Source organism: Molossus molossus, unplaced genomic scaffold (genome assembly GCF_014108415.1).
Source record: "Molossus molossus isolate mMolMol1 unplaced genomic scaffold, mMolMol1.p scaffold_m16_p_2, whole genome shotgun sequence".
NCBI lineage: Eukaryota > Metazoa > Chordata > Mammalia > Chiroptera > Molossidae > Molossus > Molossus molossus.
The window spans coordinates 41,425,449-41,445,896 of NW_023425355.1; the positions used below are offsets into that span (position 1 = coordinate 41,425,449).

Genomic DNA, 20,448 nt, shown 5'->3' on the forward strand with positions numbered 1-20,448 from the left:
CTCTCAGTCTGTCTCTCCCTCTGCACAGGAGAGTAGTACATACAAACTCATTACAGGTTCAAAAAGTCTTTGGACAGAATCTGTCTCTCATGTTATGTACTGCAATTTAATATTAATGTCCAATACTGAAACTCACTCTAAGGATCTTAAGTAGTGTTGGATAATGAACATGATATCACACAAAAAGTTACAATAAATGTCAACTTAACCCACCTTTGGGTTCCTAGATGAGAACTCTGGAATCCTGGATACAAGGCTCTGCTTTCTATATTAAATAGCCTCTAGTCTCTGTGGAAACATGACCCCTTTTCTTATAGTTGTACAGGGAATGACCAAAAAGATACGTATGGTAAATAGAGAAAGGTCATCTTCTCTCCTTTCACACTTCTTGCATGATTACTGCTACTTGGTTTTCAATTATTGTATAATAGTTAATCTTTCAAAGCTCCTTTTTAAACCTCACTAATCAGACCTGGCTGGTTTGGCTCAGCAGTTAGAGCGTCGTCGGCCCACGGACCAGAGAGTCCCGCATTTAGTTCCCGCTAAGGGCACATACCTCAGTTGCAGTTTCTCGGCCAGCCCTGCAGTTTTCCGGCCCTGGTTGAGGTCGTGTGGGTGGCAGCCAGTCGATGTGTCTCTCTCACATCAATATTTCTCTCTCTCCCTCCCTCCCTCTCTCCCTCCCGCTGTATCTGAAGATAAATGCAAAAATGTACTCAGGTGAGGATAAAAAAAAACAAACAAAACAAAACAAAACGAAAAACCTCACTAATCGTATTTTTGGGGAAGAGGCTGAGCAACCTGTCCTCAAGTTTCCTTTCCCTCCCTCCCAGTGACCCGCTGGGACTCCTCTATTTAAGCAGTCAGATTGAGATTTTCTGATAGGTTGAGAAGTATAACATATATGTCTCTTTTGGTGCCTAACACTAGAAAGATGACTACCAAATCTCTTTTACTTTCTCAAAAAATAGAAACAAGAATATGTATGGTTACAAGAAAATCACTTATAAACCCCTACTGCAAGGCAGGGAAATCCAGACATTTAGCTACCCCAGACCCTGAAGAGTAAGTACACCACCCCCTCCCATTTCACACCCACCCCACTCTGCACGCACTCAGGCTTGACACACAAATACACAGGCATACATACATATCGATGATCCATACCTATTTCTGCTTTCTTTTAGGCTTAAAGCCTTGATCAGGATAGGGAATTCTTGCTTATGAGCAGCTCCAGAAACCGCAACGGCAGATTCCCTCTCCCCTAACACTCAGGTTCAGGTTAAGCGCCGCCAAGAGTCCAACCAGTGGTCACTCTGAAATGTTCAGGAAGGGGAGGGAGGAGAAATAAAAACGTCGTTTCTATTTTGCCACCAATGGGCAACAGTTAGCCAAACCAGTCCTTCCAAGGGAATGACTTGTCCTCCCATATGTTTGCCTTTTATATGAGTAGCAGAATCCATTTCCACCAGGAGAAAAACAAACCTCACTATCAGCAGTGTGTTCAGGAGATCGGCTAGTCTCCATAAGATAGAAATATCCAGCTCTGAGACTACAAAAAAAAAAAAAAAATTGCTCTGCTCTAGCCTCACAGCCCCAAAAAGCCTCTGCTTCAATTCTGAGTTGGAACAATGGGTAATGACAGAAGCCATAACCACTGTCACCTTTAGCGTGCTACCTTTAAAATGTTATCAGTAGTAGGGCAGGTGACTGAGGCCTACTGCCCCAGAAGAAAAGGCAGTCATCAGAATGTAGGATTTGGGTCAAAGAATAAATGCTCAGTGGGGCTCCTGATTCAACTGCTATAGCTTCAGATGGGCAGAAGCAAACCTAAGCTCCTTTTTAACCAAGTCCTTAAGTATTTGTTGCATATTGGCTATTCCACACATTTTTCAGCCTCATGCTAAACATTGAGGAATACAAAAGACACACAACATATAGTTCCTGCCCTCACAGAGCTTACAATCTGATGGATAGCCCATCTATTCTTCCTGGAACAGCAAAGACAATTGCCTTTCTCAATGCATAGCAGCAGCCCTTCTTCTTCAAAAAGATGCATCCACTTGCTTTCTCAGCACTTCCATAGCCCCACTAACTCCGAAACCAAAAAGACTAGACTCACACAATAGAGACTAGCTGCAAACGCCCACCAGATATGGTTTTCAGATAGACCTCGTATCTAATTACTTCTTTGACCCTCAGAAAGGAACTGCAGGTCCAACCAAAATGGTTATCAAACAAAAGAGTTTGTGTTCAGATGATATGCACATGGTCCACATTCTTATTTTCTGTCTTGGCTTAGTCATGACTCACTCATATTACTTAAAGGAAAGGCTTTAATCTACAAGAGAGACACCATTTGTGGAGGAAGGCAATGCAAAGGAAGCACACAAGCATCTCTGTATTTTAGGAGCATGTCCAAAGCATCCAAGTTTTTAAAAAATCCTCTAAACCTCATAGTGATTAATTTAACATTATTTCCTTGCAATGTTGCCAAAATAAAAGGAACAGATATAGAGTGAGCAAACATGGAAATTTGCCTCTTCATCTTGTTTCGACCCAATGTGTAATCACAATAAAAAACAAAACCATCTCCAATCTGCAAAGTAATTATTTTGGGGTGTCTCCCCTAATTTCAGAGGAACAACTTCTAACTGAAATCATAGATGGACTATTAACAGAGTTATGGTAAATAACCACTGTGCTTCTATTGTCCAGTTCTGAACAAAACAGTTGCCCTTTTTTTTTTTTTTTTTTTTTTTAATTGAAACATGCAGAAAACAGTCCAAGGCTTTTAAACTTGAACCCCTGCAGAGAAACCACCACACAATTCTTTGCCAGTATTATTTATATTCTTCATGCCAATCTTGCTCCTAATGCCCTGCTCCTCACACACACACACACAAAACAAACAAACAAAAAACAACAACAACAAAAAACTTTGTTTAAAGCCGTACTCTCTTCCCTTAATTCTGTCCTCTTTTCCATATCCTTTTCAAAACCCAAATAATTTTAAGTCAACAGGACACAGATTGTCTCTCCCAATTCCCCCACCCCCTGGCCTTTTTTGTTTCTGTTTAAAAGAGAAAGGAACTCAGCCTAAGAAAAAAGCTTTGCTGATTTCTCTTCAGTTTGTTGATTGTTTCTTAAAGAACTTATGTTCATCTACATATTAAGAGTCACATAGAAAGGAAAACACTACTCCATTTATTTATTAGAGAAAGGAAAGGAAAATATTCCTTGTCTCATGTGCAAGAACTAAAATAGTCTGAACTCTGCAACCTTTAATCTGCCCACAGCTTTAATCACCCCAACTGCCAGGGGTCTGACATCATCTTCAATCAATAAAATAACCTTGTTTCTGCTGAACAAACAGACTGTCCCTGAGGATATTTGATAGGAGAAGAAAGGATATCCGTGGTTCTCTCTTTTAAAATGCAATTTGAATCTATATATTCAACTTGTCTGTAATAACAACAGGTTACCAAGGCCAAGCTAAATTCTTACTCCATTTGCAGTCATTGGCCTCTCCCAGTACACCTGGGAGGTTGAGCCAAAACACATTAGCAAGAGCCCAGATGTTTCCCAACCTAAGTCCCAGAAAATCAACATGACAAGGTGGCCAAATTCTCACCCTTCAAATAAATTTTGAAATATATCTATAAGATCTTCTCTTTGTCCTTTCTATCTCCTCTTCCTGTTCTGCCCCCACCCCTCACTCCACCAACCATGATGACGAATTTAAGTCTAGGAAACCTGTTTCTCTGCTAAATCTTGGTCAACTTGTTGATACAATTTTACTTCCAGCTAAATGGAAATAAGCCAATTGCCAATTCAAAGTTTTCCCTATATCTGCATGCACGTACTTGCGCATAAGCCCCTCTCTCTCTCTCTCTCTCTCTCTCTCTCTCTCTCTCACACACACACACACACACACACACACACACACACACACACACAAAGAGAGAGAGAGACAAAACAGCCTACTGAATTCTCTCATGTCTTCTCAGGTTGGTCCATATTATGTTCTGAAGTGTCCTAGGGAACATCTTTCCCAACAGTCTTGCAACTCAGGATACTAGTTCATTTCCTTTGGGAGGTAAGAAACAATGGTCCCTTTGCAGGTTGTACCTAAACTTTCAATGGGTAATGGGCAGACAGTATAAACACCATGGCTAAGAGCCTGGGCCTCGAGTTACTCTGTCTAAGTTCAAATTCTGGATCTATGGCTTACTAACTGACCTCATACATGTTTCTTGACTTCCCCAAGTCTCAAATTTCATCATCTGTAAAATAGGAATAAAGGTGCTCATACCTCAGATGGTTTTATAAAGCTGAAGGGAGTTAATCCATGTAAAGTATAAATACAGCCTGGTACAAAGTAAAGGCTCAGTAAAAGTTAGATATTAATATTATAATTTCAAAGTGGCTTTTTTTCTAGAAGGCTGCAGCAATTTTATAAAGTAGGGTTGATTTTTTAAAAACTTTATTTGCAGCAGTCTGTGTGCAGAGGTTCTTCAATCAGTGAATGTGAGAACAAGAAACACTTTTGGGAGACCATCCAGTGATCCAACCCTCTCTTTTTATAGATGAAGATGCCAGAGCTTAAAAGGGGTCAGAGCCAGGGCCAGAATACAGGTTTTATTACTCCAAGGGGAAAGTGCTCCTACTAAAATATATTATCTAGCATGTTAGTTTACACATAGAAGATGCTTAATAAATATTTACTAAATTGAATTGATTCTAGTTTTATAAGACTATGAATGGGGTTTAATGTTACCATCAATTTTTCAATTCCATTGGAAGTAAAATGATAATGGGGGGTTGGGGGGGTGGTATCCAAACAGGTTGAAGGGATGTGTTTAGTTAGAAGTCTGGTGGAAGGACCTTACACAATTTCTCCTCTCTAGGCCAAGACATGCAGATAGGTCAGAGAGTAACAGGAACCTCCACTGATCAATGTTTCCAGGCCCATGTTCTAGGGCTTGTCAACATCACAGCTTGGTACTTACTGTTACTTAAGTCTAGCATTAGCTTAAGAAAAAGGCTTTGAGTCAGCCCTACCTCTTTGCTCCTACCTCTACCTCAATCTAGATTAAGTTGGACATTTATTTTAAGAACCACAGTAAGACCTTAGCATTTCCAAATCTTACTGAGGATCAGTGTCAGTTATCTGTTTCTGAGATGGCAACTCAAAGGTGTGGTCAATTTGGTCCCAGTTTTACTTTTCTGTACTATAGAGCCATTAAGTTGAACATGTTAATAGGCAACAAACAAAAGTGGTTAACCCTAAAATGTACATGAGCAGTGAAATACTGGGTAACAAGAAAAATATTGTTGCCACCACCCCTCCATCTCGCTCCATACACACCCATTCCAAGGAAGGAATAAATAGATCACATCCCATTTCTTCTTGCCTCAGAAACAGTATAAGCAGTCCACAAAATCAGATTGAGCATAAACTAAGAAAAGTGTAAAAATATTCCTAGAAACTGTCTACGTTACCAATATCATTTCTTCAGTGGCATACTACTCACTTTTATTTTTACTTATTTTACAAGTAATATAAGCACACCATGCAAATATTTATAACAAAAAAAATCACTCATAATCCAAGCAACTCAACCCAAACATTGCTAACATTACAGAATATTTCCTTTAGTTTTTTTCCTTTGTGTATTTATATTTTTACAAAGCAATAAAATATGAATGTACATATCATTTTGGATCCTACATTTCACTTTATTATAAGTACTTTCTCAATGTTGTGGCATAGACTTCATACAAACACTGCAATGACTATGTAATAGTCCATTAAATGTGTATCAAGATTCACTTACCCATTTTCCAATTATTCAGACATTTAAATTGCTTCCAATTTTTTGTAGTCTAAATAGTGTTATAAAAACATCTTTGTGATTTAGCCTTATTTCAATATTTGGGATTGTTTTCTAATGATAGAATAAATCCCCAAAGTAAAATTAATAGGCCAAGGAGCATGAATGTTTTTAGACAACCCACTGAAAAAATAAAACTAGCAAAACATCAAAGCCCCATGAAATCTCTTCTTCATTTAATGAAAAGTTATCCTGCTCCCATTTTTCCACCAGGGCAGAGCAGGACTCCTGGGAGAGAGAGAAGCCAAGAGAAGCAGTGTAGTATCCCAGTGGCTTTCAAAATGGCAGAGTGGAATGTGGATTCCCTTGTGAATCCAGCTTGTATGCACTTGTCCCAAATTGCCACCCAGTCAAGAAGCTAATTAGTAAAAGCATCAGGTGGGTGAGAACAGGTTCATGGCCTGTAATGGTTTATATCATGTTTCATTTTTTGCCCTTGGAACGATCTGACAGTCAGCTTGAAGACATTCAGTTCCAGTGACCCAACGTGCTAAATTCTCAAAATTAAATTGGTTAGTTTTCAGTATATTTTACAGGATACTGTGCTACACAGAACTAAACATATATAACCAATGTACCTGTGTACCTCAATTTTCAGCCACAGTTAAGGTGGCACATTTAAGCTCAGCGTGTTTAATATTATATGGCTAAGTGGCATCTGTCTTAAATGGCCAATGTGTTATAGACAGAGGTTTATTTGCAGACTCAACCATAAAAGTCATCCAGTCCTAAAGCAGGGAAGGAAATAGGCCAGAGATGCCTTGGCAGGAGCAGACACAACAGGCATTTCTTTCCTGGACTGTTTAGTGAGAATTCTCAGAAAAGGACAGTGCTTTCCACCTTCTCCTTGAAGATTCTGTCCTAATCTTTCTCGATCTTTCCCCTGCTTCCAATTCTGCTCAATCGGGAAAATAAATTCTCTCTCCTCAGGGTTTCTACGGGACTTTGTACATAAGTCTAATAGAGCACTTATCATACCATATTTTCCACAAACATTTATTAAACACTTTACTATAGCCAGACACTGTGAAGGTCCTAGGGTGAATGGAAAAAAAAGAGAAATAAAATAGAGCCCAGTCCTCCCAGTCAAGCAGTGGGGCACAATCCAACAGGAAACCAGAGATGTGAACAGATAGCTCTGGCAACATCGAGGATGCAGCAAAAACCTCTGAGCCACCTGAGCAAAGCTTCCCAGAGGAAGAGATCTATGAGCTGAGTAGGAGACATGGAATCTAATAACCGACTTGAAGTTGGGGAAGTTGGAAGGAGAGAAATCAAAGATAAGTTGAGATATATCTTGGGTGTCATTAGCATATGGATAACAGCTAAGGTCAAAGAGTGGGCTAGACCATACAGAGTAGGAGTAGACTGGAACCAAAGATGAAACCCTGAAAAAAGTGATCAAGGGTCAGGTACTTTGCAAACATGAGCGTGAGAGAGAAATACCTTTATTTACCTATGGCTCTGCCCCGATTCCCCTTATACCTTCAATCTAGACCTTGGAATACAGTGCTCCAGGAATGGAGGTCACCAGTTGCAATGCAGAGAGGAAAAAAGAAGTTAATTCTTATCCTTTAAGCTTCTAAGTACTCAGGCAGAAATCACTTAATAGGTTGAGCTAGAAATTGAAGTTGTTAAACTGCAAGACCTTAGAGGGCACAGGCTGAGTGCAAGCTTTTCTTCTGTGTCATTCCTAACACCTAAAATAATAATTGGTACATAAAATATGCTTAATAATTGTATTCTGAGTAAATAACTTCCCAAAGACTTTGCTAGAGGCAACAGAAAGAGAAAAAAAGGAAAGAAAGACATAGAATAGCAATAACAATAATACTATTACCTTTAGTTTCTCAGTCTTTCTTCTAAGAAGACAAAAGCTCTTTCACTTCTGTTACCTTATTTGTCCTTCTCAGCAGCTCTGTGAGTAAATAAAGGCAGATGTGATTAATTCTATTTTACAACTGCAGAAGCTTAAGTTCAGGACAGATTGCTAATGATAACTAATTTGACCAAGGTTTTACTGTGGCTCACTGGTGGGGCCGGGATAAGAACCCAGGTCTTGTGACTTCCTGGCCTGTGCTGTGTTACTAGAACTCTACAGAACTGACTCTCCAGTTTTTAAGAGGACAGTTCACAAGAGAAATTCACTAGGAAAGCAGATTCCCTCGGGACTCCAACAGTATCTTGGGCAAGCTACTGCACTGCACCTACAAGAAAATATGTAAGACATTTCCCCTTACCAATACTGGAATGGCTAAATATAATTTGCAGTGGTGCTCCACTAACATAATTGGGAGCTCCCTGTTTTGTTTTACTCCTTTTGAAAGGAGCCCCATCTGCCTTCAGTCTGGTTTTTGTGTCTGAGTAGGGCTCAGATGCTGACTACAGGTGTGGCATCCAGCAGGTGCATGGACATGAGCCAGCATTTCATATCTTCATACCAAAGAGCCTGAGTCACTCCCCAGAGTTAGCCCCTCCTCCTCACATTGACTTGCAAGCCCCAAGAACATGTCCTGACTGAGTTGCCATTGCAAAACTAAATCTAGACCCTACCTTCCCAGGAAGGACTAGGGTAAAATCAATTAAACTACAAATCATATAATCCAGCCAACTTGCTCACTCTCTAAAACTTTAGTGCAGGCATATGCTTCAGGGAATACAGGGTGGGGCAAAAGTAGGTTTATAGTTGTGAGCACTCGAATCAGAGTTTATTCTTGTATTATAATTTATGAATTGTATTATTTTCCATGCAAACAATTCTAAACCTACTTTTGCCCAATCCTATATATGTACAGAATGATTGTCCTCTACTAGTTATGGGGAAAAGGAGCACCACAGCAGACCCACATTACCTATTTAGCTACTGAGCACTTATTCTATTTCAAATGGCCCTGAAACCTCAAGAGCAAGTATTCATTCTCTTTAAAGAGGAAGAATACAGAAGAAAAAACGTGCTAGGAAATCCTGCACTCCAATTCCGATCATAAACATTCTCCTTCAGGCTGCCAAGGGACACAACTGCTAGCCTAGTCACAAAAAGTACCAGGTCAGAAAAATCATCACATTGCCTAATGGAAGCCTAACTGAGAGCCTGAGGCAGACAGAATGCTCTTGGGGGTAAAGGGGGAGGTCATCAAAATTTTCCTAGCTCCAAAAATTGTTTGCTTTTAAAAAAAACAATTTTCCTCTCCCAAATACACACACACAGCAAGGATAAACTAATTGTAGAACAAAACAAAACAAAACAAATGTTACCTTAATAAAATGGTTTATTGTTATTTGTCATATTTCTACAATTAATATGGGAAACTCAGATTAATAAGTATTGGTTTACAGCCAATGATCCAGAAAGTAAAGCTAGCTACTAAACTAAAATATGATCACTGTATATAAACAGAGTGAAACAAAAATCTGAATTGAAAAACCAAATGTAATAAGGAGAAAATTAGATTTCTTCAATATAGGCAATCTAAATAATTTTCTCATCTATGATTTTTATCTTAGTTTCCTATCACATGAAAAAAGTATCATTAATTCAATGCAAACCCATGCCCCTTGAAAACAACCCAAATGGTTAATAAGCTAATTAGATTCCTAATGGGGAAGGTTTTAATTGAATTACGTATTCTATAACCTTCATCAAAGTTTCCAGGGCAACTTCATAAAAGGATGTCAAACCTGGCACATATTCTTATCCCCTTAAAAATAAGTCTCAATGCACAGAAACACAGAAAGCTTATTTCTCTTCAATGCTGTTAACACTCGGGCCACTAAATTTTCTGATGTCAGCAATCCCCTTCCCACAAATATTCCAAGTATGCACCACCGTCCTTCTCCTTTCAATTATGTGGTTTCTCTGCTCCTTTACTGATTGAGTCCAGGCCTCTCGGATAATGAGAAGCATGTGCAGGGAAAATATGCTCTTAAAAAACACATACATCAGTTTCATCTGCATTATGAAAAGAGGAGAGATCATTTGTCCATATCAAAAGGATCAAAATGTAAAGTTTGCTATGGGTTATATAAAGGAAAAAAAAAGATCGGCATCAGTGCCTAAAGTTGGGGGGCAATTATTGTTATCTGAAGCAATATCAATAAAAATAAGAGACACAACCCCCCCTCATAAAAACACACACTTTACAGCTTGGCCACATTTATATTTAATGTTATCTTAATGTTGCTTTTGGGGGTATTTAAGTCCTGACATACACATGGAAATGAGCCATGAATTGTACAGCAAGCATAAATATTCCATCATTAATAAAAACCAGCTGTGTATAAAACACTACAATGGCTGGGTTTCAGTTACTGGCTATCATCTGTATGTGTCACAAGCAAATATTACTCAAAACTTTCTCCTTTAAAACACACACACAGAGACACACACTCACAAACAGATAGACACACAGAAATTTGCTTTCTCTTTTAATCTTCTGAACAGCTTTGAAGAACTCACCAAACTCTATGGTACATTCTAACTAATGTCTCTTTTTCATCTTTTTTCCCTTTATTGATTTTAGAAAAAGAGGAAGTAAGAGGGAGAGAGAGATAGAAACATCGATGACAGAGAACATCGATTGACCACCTCCTACATGCCCCACACTGGGGATCGGGCCCACAACCTGGGCATGTGTCTTGTCCAGGAAACGAATCGGCGACCTCTTGATGCATGGGTCAACACTCAACCACTGAGCCACACTAGCTGGACTAAAGTCTCTTTTTGAAGCTATTTTCATCATCCTGGGAGGTGCTAAGTGTCCTCTTACTAGAACTTCAACTTACCACACAGAATGAAAATGTTTAATTATTTTAAGAACCAATAGGGTTAATAATACAAATGATGGTACAATCAATTATAGTAAATAAAGCAATGAAGCAAAGGACACTGCATGAGAGCAGAGCTTATTAAACATCAACACATGCTCAGGACCCTATAATAAGCCTGCTCTGCCATCATGCAAACACCTTTCATTCAATGACCTCAAAGCCTGTGCCCAATATGAAGCATGCCTAAACATTTCTGTGAAGTATTAATATCCTTGCTTCCCAGAAGGGTAACTGAAGCTCAGAGCAGCTAATTTATTTACCCTTGGTCACATGGCAAGTCAGAGAGGGTTGGGCAGAGAAACTCGGATCCTAGATTCATGTCACACAGTCTCATGGTATTCCATGGAGTGGGGACAATAGTGAAAATGACTTTACGAATGTGAAGGACAGTGATAAATCAAAGATTTTCAAAAATTACCTTAGGAGATTTAGCAAATATACCCATTTGCATTTTCCCCATGAATACATATCATAAAAAAAAAAGTCCCTGTACTAAACTTGGTATTAAGTACTAAAAATCCATACTTCACATTCATATTCTAGTTAAAGAAATTTAATCTAGTTTATGATGATCCATTGGTTTCCAGGAATGAGTCCATCCAAAATTGAAGATTATACTTATATTATAACTTTGCCATCAAAGGAAAATTAAAGAATGCTGTAACTGAACTTACTCTATATGTTGAAGGTGTCAAAACAAACAAACAAAAAAACATTATGTGTGGGTTATCTTACTACACCTACATATCTTATATTTAATTGTCTAAAATCCTTGGTTTCCTTACTATTTTAGTCTAATTTAAATGCATTATTTTCAAAGCTATAAAACAAAACGTTTGTACTTTCTTGCTTTTCCTTTCTCATTTGGAATATCTCATAGTCTACACAAATTTGTACCCTCCTGATGGGATATCATGATTTGAGGATCATTGCTAATGATTTAGACAAAACAGTGAACCCTCCGTTTCTTTTTGCTTAAAATGAATGATGGAGGGGTAACAGGACGTCAAGGGAGTAGAAATAACAGCCTTTCTAGATACATGAACACCCCTATATCACACCTAGTCTCTCCTGGCATTCAAGAAACAAACGTATGCAATTCTTCACGTAAATTCAGATTCTGGCTTCATTCTCCTACAGAGGTTTATAAAGATAAATCTTAGGTGGGCACTTATTTAAAAGCAACAGTGGACATTTTTATGATTCTAACTATGTAAAATTCATGTAAGTTGAGAAACAAAGACTGAAAGGAACCAGAAAAAAATGAAAGCAGGTGATCTGTTCAGATGGGATTCTTGACATAGTTTTGGGCAGGATCTTAGCTCTTTAATTAGATACATTGTTAAAATACAAAACAGAATGCATTTACTTTGCTATATCCTTGCAGACTTTTTCAAATTATTCAGATGACTACATGATTATATTGCATACTGTTGCACCCCATTCTAATAGGAATCATTCGTATTCACACTAGAAACCGAGGCTTAGGAAGAGAACCATAAACTTTTGAGAACTGGTTCTCAAACTCACCCTGTTGAACCCTCACAATTTACAGAAGATAAAATTTGCCAAGGGTGGGCCAAGAGCTCAGGTCCTTCTCAATAATAAGCTCACTAAAAAAGCCTAAGTTGCTGTTATTTACCTGAAGCAATTTTCTGTGTCCTTAAGATATTCAAATACAATAACTGGAATTAAAATATTTCACCTATATGGTGTAGTGGGTCCCATCCTTACAATTATCAAAATCTGTGAAGTCTGATTTATTTCCACAAAGTCATACTAACTCCCTTCTACAAGTAGTTGTAGGCTAAGGCTAAACGTGGCCAGCATTAGTACAAGCCAAAATGATTTAGACAATTAACTCCATCCCATACAAGAAAAAGATTTCAAAGACCAACTAATGGCGTCACTTAATTCAAGCAATAATCATTACAACAAAATTCTAATATCATCCTTTCTGCAATAAATATATTTCTGAGAAGGCTCAGTTATAGTGAATTTTTATATATCAAGTAATAGTTCAAAGGCACTAACTAGGAAAGCTAGTTCTTTCAAAAAAACCTATAGTGGATTCTTTTATGAAGCAAATGACCTCCTAATTTCCTTTTTTCAGTCCAGATTTTGAGTGTTGTGAATGAAAGGGGTAACTCCTCTCCTTTCTCTGGGTTAAACGGCATCCAAAACCCACCACGGAGCAGAGTAATGCAGTATGAACAGCCTGTTTAATGCCCTCTTCATACCGGGGACTAAATTCTAACCTTTGACTTTGGGGTGGGACCCTAAATTTTGAACCAAAGTCTACAAAAGACAGCAAAGAATGAAGAAGTAAGCAAGACTAAAGACAACATGTCATAGTAAACCAGCAACAAAAATTCCTAGGGACAGGAAATCAATGGAGCACAATTCCAAACAAATTGGTTTAGTTCCAAGATAATTAACTTGTCAAGTAGATCTCCAAACTCACTGAATCCATGGGGGTAAGAGGTGATGTAATAGGAAATTTGGGAACATTTACCCATTTACCATCTTAAAAGACTTGGCCCCGACCACACATACCTCCCCCGCCCTCCCCCCCCCCCCCCCCCCGTCAGTGGTTTTAAGCTGGGCTTAATGGGTGCAAAGGACAATTTCTTCCAGACAGTCCCTAAGAATAGATTGTTCTCATGCATTCCAAATGCTTAGTCTCCATGGAGGAAGCTACCTGGTCACAAGCATTTCCAAAGAGGGAATGTATCCTCTACTCATCCTCATTGGTAGCCCCGCAACAACAAAACAAAACAACTTCTAACCATCCTGAGGATATTGGGGGACTTTTTAGGGGGGAAAGAAAAAGAAACCTTAAAAGGGGAGTAGAAGAGTGTGAGAAACTTCTCTTGTCTCCAAATGGGAAAAAAGCCTTAAAAAGTTGGATCAAAGGAAGAAAGGGGGATGGGGAGAAGGGTTGCTTAATTACAAAGACACCCTTTAAAAAAAGGCACAGGCCCCAGGAGAACTCTTAGGGCACAGAAGCAGATGTACCCACTTAGAATTCTGGCACTCAATGGGACCCCAAGGTCATAGCATCCATCCCTCTACTTTCTGAATAGACTGTTATTAAGGCATTCTAGAAAGTCTTATTTGTTCTTTATAAAACTTCAGATAACGCAACTCCACAAAATGTTTTGGTTGTGCATTCGTCTAATAAATCCTACTTCATAAACCAGAAATGAGATTTCAATTTCCAAATCCAAAAGAGCATTGAATATGATTTTTTTAAATTCCCTTCTAAAAACTTTCAAATAGATGAACAGATCCATAATTTTCACATAAATGTTACTCTACATACAAGCATGGTCAGAGGTTTACTTCATATCTGGACTATGAAGTTAGGAAAAACACTTTCAATTTTACAGACCCAGACTTTTCCAAAGAATGAACTAGCTTAATATTAAATATGATGTAGTGCCAGAAAGTGTCTGTAAATGACACCGAATAAAGCCATACAGAATAGCTGGAACCTGAGTTATCATCTGTAAATAGATGCAACTACTCTACAACCACCTGGCTATTAAAATATCCCAGGCTAGTTATAAAATGTAGTTTGGGCAGGCCAACTTTTCCCTCCTAGCTGATCTGAAACACGATAGCCTTTAAAATGGTCACCCTGTAAGGTTCCTTCTCTCCCTTCCTGTTTTCTTTTTTCCCATTAAAATCAACCAACAAAATTATTTTAAATATGTCAATAATTTGTTCCCAAATAAGCAATGGGTTGGGGACATACTGATAATAGGTCTTCGAACACCACCATTATTGTAAGTTTGCCATGCTTGCCCTGTTGGAGATAGGTGGGAGATGGGTAAAGATTTATCCGGTATCGCAAATGGTATCTCAAACTATTCTTAGCTACTAAATGAGGGTGCTGAAAGGTCTAACTGAGAAGGCTTCACAAAGGCTGGCCTGAGAAAGGAGTATTCACAAGCCTGGTTCAAAGAGACTTAAATAACCTTAGCCCTCTATTATTGAAGATTATGGTGACTATCTTCCTCTCTGAATGGAAGAAGGGTGTTGTATTCAAAAAAGTTTAAAAATGCCTCCCAAGTTCCACTCTTTGTTGGGGTAAGGGGGAGGAAGAAGAACTAAATTAGACACTCCAAGGTGTCATAAAATTCTTTCTAAAATACATGCTAGAGATCAGACATGCTGTTTCTTGCAAACTTTCCTCTTCCTCTCTCATTTTATTGTATTTAGTCCCTTGCTGCAAATAATTATTACACTATTATTAGTGGTAATTTACCAGGAATTGTTCACAGCCTACAAAGATTGTCACTTTCCATCTCACTTTTCCTTCTCTTCATTTTCATATACGGGTAATTCCACCTTACCGTTGAAGCACCGACATGCAGTGACCCAGGCTTGGGACCCTCAAGACATCAGAATGATCCCACAAAACTAATCACTAACATATATAAAGCAGAAAAGGGGCAACTCCTCACCAACACACACACACACACACACACACACACACACACACACACTGACACACACTACTGTATCATTTTAGATTACTGCCAGACTTTAACACTTCAGGAATTCATGGCCCCCAGGGGATGGGAGTGTGAGCCCCCACCCCAACCCTAAGCATTTAGGAGGAATGCATTTAGCAATCTGAGATAAGCACGGAGTTTTTTGCTGAGCTAAATGTAGACCTTAAGTTCCCTCAGGTCTTTAATTTCTTTTGTGTTTAATTAACTAGAGACCTACCTACAAGGACCCCAGGAGGCAAGGAAGTAAAAGTACTATCAAGTTGTGGTACCCACTAGCATCTCCATAGGATGGGAAAGGAGCACACACTTTTTAACCAATTTAACTTGCTGCGCATCTCGGAAAACTCATGGCCAGCTGCAAAGAGAGTAGAACACATGGGTATTCCCACACGCATGTGAATCTACTCACACCGAGGGCACGCTCAAGTTCATGCTACCATGGATCCTGCCCCATTTCCCCGCGAAAATTAACCAGGCGTCTCCTACCCCTGAAGGCAATGAAGATAAGGTGACGACTCTCTGCTCCTTCAAGTGGCTTCGGTCCCGGGCCAAAAGCCAGGGATGGGCAGGGGGGAAGCCCCAACTCCCGGCTGCTCCCCTCTTCGCTTCTCCCTCCGGGTTCTCCTTGGTGGCAGTGGGCAGGCAGGATACCGGGCCGGAGGGTGGAGCAGCGGATGGTCGGAGGCGAGACAGACTGGTGGTTGTGGTGGAGAGGTCTAAGAGAAAATGAAGCGAAAGAGAGAGGAGATGGAGGAATAAATCAGGGGTCTACCAGTTTGGGCAGTCAGAAATTTCCTCGGAAGGAAGGGGCGTGACTGCAATGAAGGTAGCTCCTGGGCAAAGGATGAGAGGTAGGAGAGAGGAACGAATGGGTGGCTTTTCTTCTTGTGGTGAGCGGTAGGACCGCCCAGGAGGGTGGACTAGGGAGGGGGGTGGAGTAGAGGGCGGGGAAAAAAGGGGGGAAGTCGGCCTGGACCCTGGAGCGGAGGGCGGGGGTGGGGAGGCGGGGAAGGCGGAAGAGAGGCGGGACCAGGGGGCGTGGAAGTTTCAAACAATTGAACTGCGGGGTCCAGCCCCTCAGGCCAGAACTGGGGGCCCTCGCTTACGTTCTCCCACTAACGTGGCACAATTCAGTCACAGTATTCCTAAGAGTCTATGCAAGGACTGGCTGGAAGGAAGGAAAGGGTTTTGCAAATACTACAATAATAATTTATGGTAACAGCAGAGCAGAGTCGCTTGGGAGATCCAGTACAGCTCCCCGCCCCACAGCAAGAGGAAGAAGAAAAAAAATAGAAATGTTGAAAAGCAGCTTCTCGCAAGGACTACTTAAAATAATGCAGGAACGGCGTTCCACTCGTTCGCTTGCTACCTATTACCAGCAGACCCCCAACCAGGTCTCAGCTCTGCGAAACACCCTCTTTTCTTCCTACGCTTTCCCTAGCAGTCCCCTACCTCCTACCACCCCACGTCCCTGCCCCCCTCCCCGTAGCGTGCCTCTCTAGTGGCGGGAGTGGCGGGGGCGGCGGGGGCGGCGGGGGCGGCGGGGGCGGCGGGGGCGGCGGGGGCGGCGGGGGCGGCGGGGGCGGCGGGGGCGGCGCTTTGCGGAACCTCCGCCTCTTGGGCGGGTCGGGAAGGCCGACCTAGGTGAAGCGGGCAGAGAAATGTAAGTTACACCCACCATTCTTTTGCAGCTACCCGTTGGTGAATCCTGGCCTAGGATTAGCTTGCGATTGGTCATTTACGCCGTCGATCCGATCTTTTTGTCCCACCCGCCCTCAAAATGTATAAAACTAAACAAGAGGCTATTGTCTAACTCTAGGTTCTCCCCCAGCTACTGAGAAGACACAGATGAGACACTTGTCTGCCAGCTCCAGTACACCTTTATGGAGCTGGTCCAGCTGTCTGGGAATAAGTAACTTTTTCTCCCTTTCATTCATTAGGCCGTGAAGTGGCAAAGTACGTGAAGTGTCAATGTGGCATTCACATTTCCCAGCAGCGAAAAACTGATACTCCTTCAGAACACAGGGTTAAGAACAACATCCTGGGGCACTGAAAATCTACCATTTTACATCTGGTAAATGAAAGCACAAAGAAATAATGTAGGAGAAGCAGAATAACATGGAATTTGGAGCTAAAGGAATAACTCATCTAGCTCTAGCACTTATCAGCTAGTTGTGTGATTTTTAAGTCACTTAACATCTCTGAACCTTAATTTTCCTATGTAAATAAAGGCTATAAGATATACTCTATTAACTTAATGGCACTGGTATATGAAAATAAAATGAATTCTGTGTGAAAACCCTGTAAACAACAAAGCACCTCACACATATATGTGTTTCTACTTGTGTATGTCACGTGGTGGAGAGTCTCACATGTGTTTGAGAATCAAATATTTTGCTCATCTGTTAAAGCATTTACATGCAAGGTGTGTAGATTTTGTGACTATATTTTTAAATTCAACTCTTTTCCTGCAGTTTTCAGGGTGGATAGGAAGTTGGCTCCCTGCAGTTAGAATAATAAATTATCCCTTTTCTAACCAGGGTGGGTGAGATTTCTTTTTTAAACAGTTCTACAGTGGCGCCACAACCTAAATCTATTGTGGTACTGGTACTGAAAAAGGAAATCATGCTGTGTATATCAGAAGTGAACTTGAGAAAACAAATATGAGAGAACATTTACCATGGAAACCACCATTCTCTACAGATCCATACTCCTTAGAAGATGTTAGAAGGAAGAGGCAAGTCTAAATGTAAAGGCCTTGACAACACAAAGCTATTATAATGAACTAATGTGAATGAAAAATTGACATCTAAGTCAAGCCTCTCTAATGGGAGCTTTGTGAAGGGCCATGGATCAAGGCAAGCAAGAGAAAATGTGCTCTTAGGAAACACTGTTTCACAGTGAGCAAGGTGTCAGAATATTACTGAGTGTGGGAAAAGTAGTAGGTCATGCCATGTTTTGTAATTGGCCTCAGTGTGCAAAGCACTCTGCTAGGGCTGCTGAAAGATTCCGAAGCAGAAACATGAGCAAAATGTATTCTTGGTATGATTTTGCATATGTGTGAAGTGAAGTTATTCATATGATTTTTCATGGGCAAGGTGAGATTTTGAGTGTTAAAGACATGGAGACACTTGGTTTGTGAATAAAGAGAAGATTATCCTTGCCTTATTGAGGAAGATGCAAATAAGTGGAAGTATGTACCCTGTTCATGGATTGAAGAAGTAACATCACTAAAATATCCATACTCCCAATGGCATATTTCACAGATCTAGAACAAATATTCCAAAACTTTACATGAAACCAAAAAAGACTCCAAATAGCCTCAGCAGTCTTGAGAAAGAAGAACAAAGTTGGAGGTATCACAATACCTTATATCAAACTAATCTAAAAGGCCATTGTAATCAAAACAGCCTGGAATATAGATCAATGGAACAGAACAGAGAGCTCAGAAATGAACCCACACCTATATGGTTAATTAACATTTGACAAAGGAGGCAAGACCATACAACAGGGAAAAGACACTCGTCATGACAATGGTGTTGGAAAAATTGGACAGGTACATGCAAAAAAAAAAAAAAATGAAACTAGTACACCAACTTACACCACACACAAGAATAAACTCAAACTGGATAAGAGACATAAATGTAAGTTGCAAAACCAAAAAATCTTAAAAGAAAACATAGGCAGTAAAATCTCAAACATCTCTCACAGCAATGTTTGCTGACATGTCACCTAGGACAAGAGAAATACAGGAAAAAATAAAAAATGAAATTACATCAATATAAAAAGCTTCTGCACAGCAAAAGAAACCATCAACAAAATGAAAAGGGAACCCACTGCATGGGAGAACCTATTTACCAATGATACATCTGATAAGGGGTTAATCTCCAAAATATATAAAGAATTTACACAGCCCTGGCCGGTTTGGCTCAGCGGTTAGAGCGTCTGCCTGCGGTCCAGAGAGACCCGGGTTTGGTTCCCGCTAAGGGCACGTACCTCGGTTGCAGTTTGTCCCCGGCCCTGGTTGGTCGTGCGAGTGGCAGCCACTCGATGTGTTCCTTACACATCGATGTTTCTCTCTCTCTCTCTGTTCCTCTCTCTCCCTCCCACTCTACCTGAACAAAAAATGGAAAAATGTCCTCAGGTGAGGAAAAAAAAAAAAAAAGAATTTACACAGCTCGACACTAGTAAGACAATCCAATCAAAACACGGGTAAAGGGCCCTGGCCGGTTTGGCTCAGCAGTCCGAGCCTTGACTCACAAACCAAAGAGTCTTGGGTTCGATTCCAGTCAAGGGCACGTTTCTCGGTTGGGGTTCAGTTCCTGGCCCTGGTTGGGTCGTGTGGGAGGCAGCCAGTTAATGTGTTTCTTTCACAGTTCTCTGTCTCTCTGTCTCTGTCTCTGTCTCTGTCTCTGTCTCTCTCTCTCTCTCTCTCTCTCTCTCTCTCTCTCTCTTTCCCCCTGTCCCCCACTCCCTGTTTGAAGATAAAGAAAAAATATTCTTCAGTGAGGATTTAAAATTTAAAAAAAGTTTTAAAAATGGGCAAAGGACTTTTCCGGAGAGTATATACAGATGGCCAGTAGACATATACAAAAGTCCTCAATGATGTAAATTAAAACCATAATGAGCTATCACCTCACACCTGCCAGAATGGGTACCATCAATAAATCAACAAACAACAAGTGCTGGCAAGAATATAAAGAAAAAGGAACCCTTGTGCACCGTTGGTGGGAATGCAGACTGGTGCAGCCACTGTGGAAAACAGTATGGAGTTTCCTAAAAAATGTTTAAAAAATGGAACTAACTGCCTTTTGACCCAGTGATCCCACCTTGGAAATATATCCTAAGAATCCCAAAACACCAGTTTGAAAGAATATATGTACCCCTATGTTCATAGCAGCTTTATTTACAATAGTCAAGATTTGCAAACAGCCCAAGTGTACATCAGTAGATAAGTGGATTAAAAGGTGTGGTACATATACACACTGGAATGCCACGGGGCAATAAAAAAGAAGGAAATCTTACCTTTTGTGACAGCATAGATGGACCTGGAGAATATTATGCTAAGTGAAACAAACCAGTCAGAGACAGACAAATGCCATATAATCTCATGTATATGTGGAATGTAATGAACAAAATAAACTGACAAACAAAATGGAACCAGAGGCATGGGCACAGGAAACAGACTGACAGCTGTCAGA

General features: G+C 40.2%; 1 protein-coding gene across 1 annotated transcript in view; it reads right to left on the reverse strand.

Annotated features, from left to right (window-relative positions):
• Positions 1–16,100, reverse strand: part of AMOT (angiomotin) — a 73,234-nt gene extending 57,134 nt beyond the window's left edge. Inside the window, exons 1-3 of the mRNA XM_036270807.1 lie at positions 15,734–16,100; positions 7,738–7,815; positions 1,168–1,316 (exon numbers count right to left, since the gene is read on the reverse strand). The gene's annotated coding sequence lies outside the window, so the exon portion shown is untranslated. The remainder of the gene's footprint in view (positions 1–1,167; positions 1,317–7,737; positions 7,816–15,733) is intronic.
• Between the last annotated feature and the right edge of the window lie 4,348 nt (positions 16,101–20,448).